The sequence below is a fragment of the Colossoma macropomum genome, unplaced genomic scaffold (genome assembly GCF_904425465.1).
Source record: "Colossoma macropomum unplaced genomic scaffold, Colossoma_macropomum, whole genome shotgun sequence".
In the NCBI taxonomy this organism is placed as follows: Eukaryota; Metazoa; Chordata; class Actinopteri; order Characiformes; family Serrasalmidae; genus Colossoma; species Colossoma macropomum.
The window spans coordinates 10,985,390-10,998,969 of record NW_023494785.1 but is presented as its reverse complement, the minus strand read 5'-3'; the positions used below and the strand labels follow the sequence as shown (position 1 = coordinate 10,998,969).

General features: G+C 39.8%; 1 protein-coding gene across 1 annotated transcript in view; it reads right to left on the bottom strand.

Annotated features, from left to right (window-relative positions):
- Window positions 1-11,989, bottom strand: part of LOC118816206 (NEDD4-like E3 ubiquitin-protein ligase WWP1) — a 35,070-nt gene extending 23,081 nt beyond the window's left edge. Inside the window, exon 1 of the mRNA XM_036582729.1 lies at window positions 11,728-11,989. The gene's annotated coding sequence lies outside the window, so the exon portion shown is untranslated. The remainder of the gene's footprint in view (window positions 1-11,727) is intronic.
- Between the last annotated feature and the right edge of the window lie 1,591 nt (window positions 11,990-13,580).

The following is a 13,580-nucleotide window of genomic DNA, read 5'->3' as shown; positions in this document are numbered from 1 at the left end:
TTAACTAAAATACCAGCCCAGAAACTCTAATATTTTGCAGCAGCACTTCATGAGAAGATGACTAATCAGTCTAAGGCTGTAAATAAACATAGGCCAGTGAACCAAGCTGTGTGCTTGGCTGTGGGAACATAAACCTACAAGAGAAAGGTGAAGGGCCTCTTCCTGCAATGAGCACTCACTGTACATTGTGCTACTGAGAGAGGTGGTTTGAAGCCCAGATAAGACAAAGCATATCCAAGCTACAACTTCGATAATACCCTCGCACCTCTTGACAGGGACCCTTAATCTAAATCTTAAAAATCCTAAAAAATTACATAAATTTACTGCAGTGTATCCTGTCCAATATCCAAGACAAAAACTGGTAAAAGATTTCCAATGCGCTCCATTTACACCACTAGTGTAGAGGTGTTATGCTGTTTGACTAAAGCTCAAAAAGTTCCCAAGCACAAAGGAAAATCAAAGAAAATGCCCCCTCAACTGGGAATCCATACTCTGAAAGTCTGGGAGGTCTTCCCCACTGAGATCATATCAAAAACAGCAGCTTTACTTTTAATGAGATTATAGTTATACCTGCTTGAGCTCAATCAACATAAGTGATCTGCAATGTGCAACTGTTGGAAGATAAATATCTGCAATGCTAGTGTTTTGAGTTAGGCTAGCCACCTTGTGTTGTTTAAAATTAAATAAATAAATAAATAAATAAATAAATAAATAAGTAGAAAACCGCTGAAACTAGTCGCATGCTATGCGAATGTGTGGCTATGGAGTCACGGCACGTGTACGTGAAGTACATATACTCTTTGGCTGCATTATCAAGAGAAACATTAATATCTTATCAATACCCTATATCAGCAGATATTAAACTCCTCTGAGTACTGTTAGGGCAATAAAGCTAGATCAGGACATTCCTACTTGATGGCTGACTGGCTGTTGATTCAATGGTTCCACATGGAAAGATAGGTCACCGTGCAGTCAGGAGTCTCAAAAGCCAAGGCTAAAGACCTGAGATAAAATCAAAATCAAACCAATCTGATATTCTTGCCCAAAGTCCCAGACTACAAATACAGGAGACTCTGACCTCCTCAATTTAAACAAATGTTTAAGTAAATTCTGGCTGACAAGAAGTGCATGCTCTGTCTTTACCGATTTCCTTATGATTTTGCAAATTTGTCTGGGACCTGGAAATCCAGGCTAAAAGGTTGTGGGTGTGCTTAGCCTTAGGCAATTCAATGAAGGTACAATCTTTTATATATCAGTTCATTAGGTCCTAATGAGTCCCTAAAGGAGAAAGAAACCAAACAGACCCAACACTTTTACCTAGTCAGACCACAGTCCACAAGCACAAACTGTATACTTGACACCAGTCAAAAGAGTTTGTTGATGAAACCACTTGAGCCAAACCACATGGCCTCTACACCTTACGCAGTGAGAGATGGAAGAGGTGTGAGTCTATACAGAATTTGCTAACCCTCACCATGTTTTCAGTAGGACCTGACTGATAGTCATACTATTCATAATACTGTCCTTTTAAATTATCAGTATCAAATCACTAATATAACTGCTATAGAATTTAGTTGAATTCAGCAACTATGCAAATACAAGTTACTATTTTGTAGGTATTTCGTCTTATTTGTAAGAATCTTGCTTGCCATTCCAAAGTCAAAAGGTTCAAATGTAAAAGACTTGACAGACATAATCCCCACATCTGTTATAACTAGAGGCCACTTTGCCTATCATTTGTGCTCTGTTAAAAAGGCCCATAAAATGGCGCATAGTACTTGGACCCTGATGATCGCTATTCGCAGACAGTTGCTAAACTGCTAAACTCTCATGGTGGTTGCAACAGTCCATACAAAAAAGGGGTAACTGACTGCTTTGGATGCAAACAATAATAATTTTCAGATATTTTTAGTCCATTGTTGGGCAAATTGAAGGCTAATGAAGAAAGCATATGCCTCTGAATATGCAAAAATGAACCCAAATTCACCACTCATGAAACGTGTCTCTCTTCTCATGTGTCAGTAATGCTATCAGGCCAATAAAACTTAAAATATTATATCTGGGCCTTATAATGACCGTGAACTGCTACTATGCTGTGTTTGAGGAATTAATAATAGAAATCTTATCATTAATAATTATAAGATACAATTCATAATACCAGTAGCATATAGAATGACTTCATTAGTTAGCTATTGCCATTTTATTACTTTAACAAGCAGTGATTTACAGGCTGTAAATGCACAATTTATTGTCATCTATAGCAAAAACTGCGAAAAGCCAAAACTGCACATTTTCTCCGATTTAATTACTCTTCTGTGTGGTGTTACTACATAACCTGTCACGCTGAAATGGGTTACTGGAGAAAAAGAACCGCAGAAAAGGGGAGGATTCACAACAAGACAAGCCCAAACAATGTGTTAATGGCGCAGGAAAGTGGTGCCTTTTTTTTTGCAATTAAAATGAGTAACAGTCGGAAAAATTGAATATCGGTTTGGTCCTACCTGATTAAACAAGGTCCAGCAAAACTAAGATCAAGTGTACAGACTGCTGCTGGCAGACCAGTATTGGGCTATATGGGAAGAAACCCAACATCAGAAATTACATAAACATATTAATAATCATGATTTTTACCTAGAAAATAGCCCGCTAATTATTTTTAGACATCACCCAGGCCTACCGGATGCACTGCAATGACTGAAAAAATATGTAGGCTTTTATGCTGGATATGCTGCAGCTTTAAAAGCATGCACTAGCATATTTCATCTGCTCAAAAAAGTTCTGCTTGATGCAAGATGTGCTGACTGTACATATAATAACCCATGGAAGACTAGGGAAAGTGCATACTTTAACAATGCATGATTATTTTCAGCATATTTAGAAACAACCAATACATTCTCCAAAAATCGATGTTCAAATTTTTCTTTTTGTTGATGAAAGGTTTTGGTAACAAGGAACTATCAGGTTGACATCAGTTAAGTCGTCCAGTAGGGACCAGCAGAGAGACAGAGAAATACAGACAGAATGACACAGCATTCTTAAGTAAATCAGATATGCCTGTAATTAATAACTACATTAATAATTCTTCCCCGTTTCACAGAGTTATTTTGGACAGACGTGTCAACACCCCAAAAATAAAGTTCAGTCAACCCCTTGTGACCGTATTTATTACCTCTAATACTCATTCACAAGCACAAAACCACCCTTCTGAAGCAAATCCCAAACTGTTGACGCTGCTGCTCTGCCTGCACTACTGACCTCTGCGCTTCCAGCCAAATTCATCTGGCAGATACCTTACCTTGGCACTTCCCACAGGACCACTGGACTTACAGATGAAGTACAGAGTAATTAACAACCAAATAAATCATTGGCATTAGGAGAAACAAACAAGAGGATATCACTGAAAAGTTTAAGATGCTCTAAATTGGAACTGTTCGAGCGTGCACCCTCAGCAGAGCAAATTTCATTTATGCCACTGTAGATAAAAAGAGTTCTGCTAACACAGCAGTGTCCAACCCTGTACAACAACCCCCAGACACACACATACCTCCCCACCAAGTCCTACAGTACACCAGTCAGTTCATGTCTGCCACAGCCATCAATGAAAATTGAGAAGCCTGGGTAGAGGCCCTGCCCCTGAGAAAGCAGGGCACTCGCCACAGCAGGGAGCCAGCGAGAAAAACAACAGCAAAACACACACTGGGTCAGAAAAGATGGCTCCAAAAGCGGCTTTTGTTGTTCTGCTCAAGCCTGGAGTGAGACATGTCAAAATACTGTCATATTTATATATTTCACTGTGGCTATCAGAAGTTATTATGGTTCAAGTGCTGTTTTACAGCCTATATGCATGTGAATCTATGAGCGGACGATTTGGCAAAATTCTAATTATTGCAAATCTTCAAAGCATTTTTATGATACATTATGGCAATACTTTGTTTTTCTGGAGGTTTGATAATTTAGATCAAAAGACAAAAAAAACAACAAAAAAAACTGTAGTGCCTCACTTAAAAAATGATTAAAAATCTGTACAATGATTTTTATTCAAACTTTCATAAACCGCATTGCACTAATTTTAATTACGCAGGACTAACTACACTGTCTTAATAATGAAACATACAGGTGGTCAGAGTTCTTCAAGCAATGACATCCTCTACCACATGCTTAGAAACATTTTATCACAACAACAAAATATCGTGATGTTGCCTAAACCGATGCGAAATGTTGCTTTCCCTTGATTTGCTTTGCCCTGCAATTAAGCTGCAGTTGTTGCATTCATTTTAAAATCTCAGCAACTTATATAGTTTCCACAAAATTTCAATTTATGAAATGTTTCCTGAAGAGGTATGAGGCTTCCTTAACTTAAAAGGAGCTTAAAAATATGATGATGAAGTAATGTAAGCATGATTCTTTTAATAGGGTAGTTTTGAAAGAAATGCATTACTGAATTAGGTTAATCCAATTAGGTCTGGTTCATTTCAAGGTGCGCTGTGTATGCATTTGTCACTGCATCTGAAGCAGCTGCCAGCAATTCTCCTCACACAGCACTTGTGCACACAATGCAGAGTTCTTTTGCAGTCCTTGCCAGGACTAGTGGATCTCCCTCCTTTACACAGCTTCCAATATGTGTGGTTTATACGCTATAACTAAGAGACATCTGCATTGATTCCACGTTCTGGCATTGATTAGAGCTTCACCTGCTCAACTCTCAAAGAGCTTGATAATAAGCTGATTTCCATAAAGTGTGTTGGAGCTGAAGAAACTAATCTGTGTAGCATTTTGAACCTTTGACCAGAAGTCTGCTCCTCTACACTAATGTGTTAAAGCCAGGAGCCATGAGTCATAATCACAGGAAAGCAAACCATGGCTGAAAAGTGAACTGAAAACAGTTTGAATAGGTCATCAACAAAAAAACCTGCGTCAGCTAGTCAGAGCAGAACAGTTGGTACAGAAGCTCATCATATCTATAGGTTTTTGAATGCAATAAAGGAGTATGCTAACCGCCTCATCCATTTATTTTGTTTCACCAGATCTGATCAGACTTTTAATATTGAACATCAGGATATATTTATTTGATATCTGAATTCTGACATACACTGAAAGCACACAATTCATGCTTCAAGAATTTCAAAGAATTTACACTTTTCTAACACTGAATTTCTTTCCCTGAGGTTCACCAACGTTTGTGTGGTTTCACGTACCAAACAGTTGTAACTTATATTTACGTGACCATTTTCATTCATCTTCTCTTCATCTCTTACATTTAAACAGGCAGTTTTTGTCACTGTGCCTTTAAGATGCATGTATGTATGTATCCCCAGGTCTAATTGGCTGAATTGTATATGCCTCATTTATTTAAAAAAAAAAAAAAGGAGCACTGTAAGTAGTCCTGGCTGAAACACTGCTTAACTTCAGTGTGAATGGGTGGAGCATAACTGCTGTAGGGTCAATATGTGAACATACGCAAATGTATATTCAAAAATCACAAAAACAATGAATTGAAAGAATGAATTTTGAAGCTCAATTTCCACAGGTGGATCGTACGAACTGGGAAATGAACAGTTAGTTTTGAAACATCAACACGTTATGTTTACATAACACAAACTTTTTTGTTTAAATTATATGATTATTTAGTTTTATTTGAAAAGCCGGTTGTAAGTATAGTTTTCCATCATGAAATTAGGTTAGCAAAACAACTGAGCCTCAGAAACATGTTTTGTTTTGGCCTCTTTTTTAATGGTCATTAATAACGTGTTTAATATTGACTTACGATACAACTGACCGGACTGATTTAATTCCTTTCACCAACTCCTTTAAAGTTACTTTTAAACGTTGCAGTAAAATCACTTGATGTACACAATGGAACACGCTCTGAAACGATACTTATGTGAAATAATAATTTTACAGTGAGAACATGCTAAAATTTCAAGATGTACAACCTGCACACTGCATGACTCATTATCAGACAACATATTTGCCCTATCTGCGGCCAACACATGAACCTTTTTACTTAGCACAACAGTTCACTATGATTTTTGCTCGAGAAAATGTAATACATTCACACGTTTTCTCAGACAGAATTTTGAATAAAAAGATGCTCTAATCAAGCGAAGCAGCCAGTTTCTTTCTTGTGGTTGTGAATGTCGTGCTCCAATACTCCACCCACAAAACCTTTAAGATCAGGACATCCCTAGCTGTGTGCCGACTGTTCTCATCCAGGATGGGGGAAGGGCCAAGTCCAGAGTGGCCAATTCCAGATGGGCCACAGCACTGCAGTTAGCACATCAGCTTCAATCCATCAGCTAATTATCAACCCTGTAAGTAGCTCAATCACATAATTACAGCAGGGAATATACTAAACATTGTTGCACCCCTCCAACGACCTGGCCTCTATTTCTGCAGTGCATAAGTATCTTACACCCCATTTCAAATGCATGTCATTGTTTTCTACTAGTAAATCAAATAAAGAATGCAGGATCTATTGCCATCAAACTCTGTCCTGCAGTGAACACCAAACACTATTCATGGTTAACACCACCAACACATTCACTATCACAATCACAACACACAATAGGTCCACAGTACATTAGAGCAGAAACACTCGTGAAACTCCAGACTATACAGACGAGACTAGAGAAAGAGGGGGGGGGAAATCACTGAAGGACAAATGGAGCATAAGGCTGTCATTATTGATTATTTTAGTGACTGAGTGATCTACCGAATATTATAACGATTGAGTAACCAGATTTTTTTTTTAATAATAGGCCAAACAATATAAATGGATTTAACTAAACAATGATTAACTATGCAAAACCTTAACCAGTTCCACAACAGATTATTGAAAAAAAAGAAACTATGTAGTCATTATAAACTTAAATACAGAAAGGGAACGAATGTAGGAGAGATCAGTAGAATTTAAAATACATAATATCACACAATAATCATGACAACCTTATTAGAGACCCCAAAATATAAAACCACACAATGACCAACCAAGTAACACTGTCATATTGATTTCACGACAAGTGTAGCTTAACATGCCACTGGGCTTTTGTAATTTGGTATGGGGGCTTACATAGCCTAGATTCTATAAGGTGGCAGAGCCTGTATGCCCAAAACTACTGTTCCAAAGTTGTTTTCATTGACTTTCAAGTAAGAGAACTAAAACTGGTATTTGAGCAGGCGTAGCAATCTGTGGAGAGACGCCACCAATTAGAGTGGATTATAGCTGATTGTCCCCTACAGTGTGATTAACCTGCACTCTTACAATGATAATGTGCACATTCTGATCACTACTTGTCTTCAAAGGGTACACCATGCTCACTTTTGTGAGGACACAGTAACAGGACATTGTACAGTCTGTCCTTTGAATGAGATCTGGGCAAAATAATCACTCATTTGATGAGAACAATAGCTTTCAAGTAGATAACAGTCTATTTGTTCAAACAGCCACAGAAAACAACCTGTACACTGCATGACTCACTATCAGACAACATATTTGCCCTATCTGCGGCCAACACATGAACCTTTTTACTTAGCACAACAGTTCACTATGATTTTTGCTCGAGAAAATGTAATACATTCACATATGTTTTCTCAGATAGAACTAGATTAACTTAGCGCTTATTCGGCATTCATCATGAGAGCTTCAATCCTGTGCCATGTGGGTAGGCATTGCTTGCTGGCAACACAGAACCAGCAAACACGCATGTAGCTCTCAGTGAACATGTGCGGGCAATGTCAAAGTCCAGTGAGACAGAAGCACATTACAGGAAAAGTACAGTGCTGCAATATGCACAGTCATTGTGCTCCTGTCGCAGCCACACAAATGTTTGACTCATGGTTTGAGTAACAAATAGGCTACTGACCACTACGACAACAAAAGACAGAAAACTGGGAAGTGGCATGAAGCACAAACATTGCCTAATTACATGTTGAGTCTACAGCCTCCATTAGGAGAACATGTTTGTACAAAGACAGACTCCTTTCTTCCCCAACTTGTATGGGGTGTTTCCAGTCAATTGTGCCAGTTAGTCTATTTATGTGCACTGTGTAAAGTACTGGTTTATAATTCACACAAAAACATCTAATTACACAAAACTGGACTTCCAAAAAATAGTCCATAAAAAGCTCTGTTAGAGGCCTAAGGGAAAGAAGCCCTTCCACAGCACAGACACCTTATTCTTTTCTGTGCATATCACGTTCTACAACACAGTACTACTACATTTGTCATAAAAACGAGGTTTGCAAGTGGTACAGCTGACTAAGGTTTGGTTCTATTTTTAGGAGATTGAGAGTCTGAATCCTGACTATGTTGAGAGTTCAAGAGAGCAAAACTAGTCCTGATGTTGCTGCACTATGTCAAACATTAATATTAAAATAAAACAAAAATAAAATACCTCACTGACCTCTGAGTTTGTTGGCATTTTTTAAAATGTTTTAAAGGGGACACACAAAATGCGCATTTACTCTGTTCCAACTTATCAAAACGAGAAAAATTAACTAGCATTGGGGGGTGAATCTGATCTAACCCTGCAACAAATCCAGTCTAAAAAAGCATTCATTCACACTAGGTGATGTGATGTTGAGGCAGAGTGTTTGACGACAGTACATAATTAAACTTACATCCTCGAGAGACATATTCACTAAGTTTTGACTGAGCTCTCTTTGTTCAACGCACTCACAATCGTCAGATTCAAAATTCACAGTCAATGTTACAAAAAGCTCTTCTGCACATTGTACCCAACTGCACGCCCACAAAACTTGCATAGTGAAAACAGCTCATTTTAAAAGCACCTGATGCTCAAAGTTTAATATTGGTATCAGAAAAGAAAATCTGGTAACCAGACATCTCTAAGGTATTGTGCATTATAAAAAAAAGGCTTTTTTTGCTATCCCTATCTTGAGCTACTCTTCAAAACAACACCACAAAAGCACAAAAAAACAAGCCTCATCAATCATTAAACAGCTCCATATCAGAATATAATCCATAACAAACAAGTGAAATTTTCTTTCACTCAGAATGAGCGCTGGACACTAGACAGCTTCAACTGCGGCTGTCAAAACTTGGCACTGAATCAACATTACTGTTTGGGCTAGAGAGTAGAAAACAGGATAAAAGTAGTCAGTTGAAATTGTGGTACTCAATTCAATTTCATCTGTATAGCACTTCTCACAATCGAGACTGTCATAAAGCAGCTTTAGAGGCATTGGATCGAAACCCAGGCTTAGGAACTGAGTGATAAAAATAAAGTGATTCTGATTTGATTCCAAAACATAGTGAGAACGTTAGTGCTGAGGTGGAGATATTAGTGTTAGTGGACAGCTGTTGAAGAGTTGGGAAGAATAAAGGATGTGAAGGTATTCTCTCCTTTTAACCCTAAACACAATATGAGAGACCTCAGAGACACAACTGGTGTGAACAGCCAGCCATCAGTGCTACTTTTCTTTATTTTGGCACCAGCCATCGACCCACACTGCAGGGTTACAGACACACATCTCCAGCATTCTCAACAGCTGTTCCTCTGAAAAAGGTAAACAGCGAGGACAGAGAAACCAGGAAGCAAAACAAACATTTTAGGAGATCCAGAGGCGCTCCTCAAGCGACAACCTCGTGTAGCTAATTCCCTCACAGCGTGGAGGCCAAAGCCCACAAGGGCCATGGTCAATGGGAGACGACTAACAAGGCTACTGTGTCTGTCTCTGGCGTACAAAAGTCAAATCTGCAGGTAAGAGCACGATCAGCAGCTGAAGAAAGCAAGTCTCTCAGCTAAAGCACAAACTCCACACAGTTGAGGCTTAATGCGTGGCAAATGGCTGTGCTTTAATGTTGCTCTAAGCACACACACAGCAGGGGGCCTTCAGCCTGTGAAAAGTCAACTCACTGCCCCACAAACACGCACACTCTTGAAAAAGATGGTTCTTCAAGGGTTCTTTAGTAATAACAATTGTTCTATACGGAAAAAATTAACACTCAAAGAGCTCTCTCAAACTGTACTTTGCATGGTGAAATGGTTCTTCGGACTGATGGGGAGTGTGTTGTATGTGGTTCTGTACAGAAGCTTTTTGAAAATGGTTCTACATAGCACCAAAAAACATCCTGTCGTTGTTACAATGTCAAGCTTGTAACAACAGCAGAACCATTTTTGGTGCTATATAGAACCATTTTCAAAAGGTTATAGAACCATAAACACCACTCTCATCAGACTGAAGGTCCATTTTATGCAAATTAAATGCAAATAGTTTTTTGCGTGCTCGTGGTTCTATACAGAACCATCGTCTACTAAAGAACCCTTGAAAAGCCATTTTTTAAGAGTGCAATGACTATTTTGTTAGACTTTTTTGTTACTGCTGCTGGCTAGATGTTTGTCAACTGCTTTGCTGCGATTTTTATTGGTCCGCTGATCTAAATGTTCGTTCTTTACAAGCCTTTTCGCACCAACCAGCTTAAATTTGGTCTGTTTACTCGATTACTGCGATTTAGCTAGCCATGTTATGTACAAGTCTGGCTGGTCACGTAGGTTAGCTTATCTGTTAGCTGGCCAGTCCCAACAAATGACCACTTCACTAATATTAACTTAACGTGACTTACCTGTATCGTATCGCTGTAGGCGTCGATGAAACGCGAGTTAACTGTGAAGACGACTACTAGTCGCCAATGCCAGCAACATAACCTAGCTACTTTTGCGGTCTTAAATATTTTAAAACAATTTGCTAACTTGCTCCGTTGTAGGCTGAACAGTCAGCGGGCTAGCCAGGCTAGCTCACAGGGCTAGCTCGGCTAACGCTTGTTTTGAACATTACCGGGCTGCGCTGTAACATGCTAACGCTGCTAACACAGGTTAACAACTTTGACGTTTTAAAAGTCAACGTCGTCTGGCTTAAGTAGCAGGCTAAGAGACGTCATTGTTGTCTACTTATCTACACATGTAAACAAATCGTTTCTGAGTTAGCTTAGCTGTTTTTCACTTCTCATAAGCAACCAGCCAACTTAGTTGGTTGCTAGCTAGCTAGCTTTCTAGCTACGCTATGCTACGACAGCTGGGCTAACCCAATCTGGCCGGGTTAGATTAGGTTTCCTCCGTGACAGAGAGCAGCTGCTCTCAGATTAAAGCTTAAAACCATGTAACTTCGCTATTTTCGCTAGAAAGACAGTTGGTCGTGGGCACTGGTCACCTACATTGCCGTTTCGGCCAGTACAAATCACACAGGCATAATGAAGAGTTGTAACTGCGCTTATACAGCTTGACAACAACAGGCGCTTTAACGTTACATAAAACTGCGAGTAACGTTACAATGCTAACACAACTCAAACACTGTACAGAGCCCCACATATCGGCAAAGGGCCTGCACTATCGTTAGTGACCGCCATTTTCACTCAAACACCAGCTACTGGGTCTCTGAAGTTGGCTTCCTATTCGAATTTCCCCGTTCCACCTTAAATGGTGCAGCAGTTACATTCTGGCGCCTCAGCGCCCGAATGTAACTGCTGCACCATTTAAGGTGGAACGGGGAAATTCGAACAACAAGCTGGCGAATAGGAAGCTGACTTCAGCTTCGTGCTTGAAGCTATTGAACGCAGCTTACATCATCCAGGGATCTCCTAAGAATCACATTAACCTGCTGGATAACTCAGGGGCACAGCTGTTGGAGGGGCTGCACCAGCCATACAGATATGTATATAAAAGATTTCAAGCAAATACGACGTCCAAATCAGAGCTCTGATTAACTCACCGTGTCCGTCGCCCTCCCTCCCTCCTCTCAGCGGAGAGGTCACCGCAGTGTGTGTGCTGTCCTGCTGAGCCGACTGACTGACTGACTGCGTCTGTTCGCAGAGGCTAGACACACAGAGCAGAGCTACTACCGTTGGGCCATTTCTCCCTCTCGGTGCTCTCACTGACAGCCTGGTTCAGTTCACACAGACTGCAGCTTTTTTTTTCTTTTTTTTCACCCCCTTTTTTGTTCACACACCGCAGAGAAACCCGGACGCGTTTCGCCTCCGAGTGACGTCATTTAAAGAGCCAAGTAACTCCGACCCAACTTAAAAAAAAAGTCTAAATTCATTCACTTTTATGCTGAAGGTGACATCTGACTTGCCTGTCATTTTAATCACACTGCATTTTTTATTTATGTGAACGACTCAACAGGAGTCTGATTCTGCTGTTTTCCCAAGTGCTGCTGGAAATCAGGCCTAATAACTGTATGTCCAAAAGTAGACACCCCTGCTTAATGGTGACTTCAGCTACTTTAAGCTGCGCCCATTTTGACACGAGTTATATCTCCTTAGAAAAGCATTGCCACTACAATGGGACACTCTGCAGAAGCCACACATATATAATATAATAATAATAATAAAATTTTATTTGATAAGCACCTTTCAAGATAGGGACACTGTACAATAAAGATAGCAAAAATAAATAAAAACATATACAAACATGCTTTGAACATAGCCAGGGGTCGAACAAGCACACAACTCAGAGGGGGGACTGTTCCACAGCTTGGGGCCAGCAACACTGAATGCACATCAAAAATACGCAGCTTAGAGGGAGGAACGAGCAAATGTGAGTCAGAGGAGCGAAGAGTGTGTGCTGGAGAGTATGACTGAAACAGACTACCAAGGTAGGAGGGGGTGAGGCCATACAAAGATTTAAAAACCAGCAAAACCAGTTTGTATTGAACACAATACTGAACTGGAAGCCTGCGAAGATGCTTCAAAGTTAGACTGATGTGTTCCCAGGATCTAGTGTGGGTTAAAACCCTAGCAGTTGAATTTTGCACATACTGCAGCCTATTCAGAACCCGAGCAGCGAGTCCATGTAGCACAGCATTGCAGTAGTCAATTCTAGACGTTACAAAAGCATGGACTCTCAGCAGCCTAAGATCACCATGCTCAATGCCAAGTGTCAGACGGGTACAAAGCCCCCCTTAACTGGGCTGTAGAGCAGTGGAGCTCTGTTCTAGGGAGTGATAGAGCTCCATCCAATATCTTTGGGATGAGCTAGAGTGACATTTGCAATCCAGAACTAATCATTCAGCATCAGCACCTGACCAAGCTAATGCTCTCGTGGCTCTTGTGCAGTGAAATCCTCACAGCAGTGTTCCAACACCTAGTGAAAAGATAGCTCAGAAGAGTTGAGGCTATTATTGCAGCAAACACCCTATTAATAGCCTTGATTTCAGAAGAAACATTGGAGTAGATGTCTACAAGGTGTCTACAGATGTCCAAACACTGGACAGTGTATCCTTTGGACAGTGTATCTCTTGTGGTCCTGTTTTGGTATTTTTGCTGTAGACTCTAAACGCTTTGGTTTGTGCATAAGGCCATAATTTTTAAAGGCATTTGGGCTTAAACAATATTTTAATACATTTGTTCTAAAACAATTGCTTTTAGATGTCTCAAAAGCCTATATGTGCACAGAGAGAATATATTTCAGTCTGTCTGAATGACTGATTGACTGTCCAGTTCCAGGTCTGTCCAACGAACCACTCAACACGCAATCACAACAAATGCAACATTCGATATTGGTAAATCAGCCAGTCCAAGTTGAAAGTGGAATTTCACAGATTTCATAAAAAAATTAAAAATA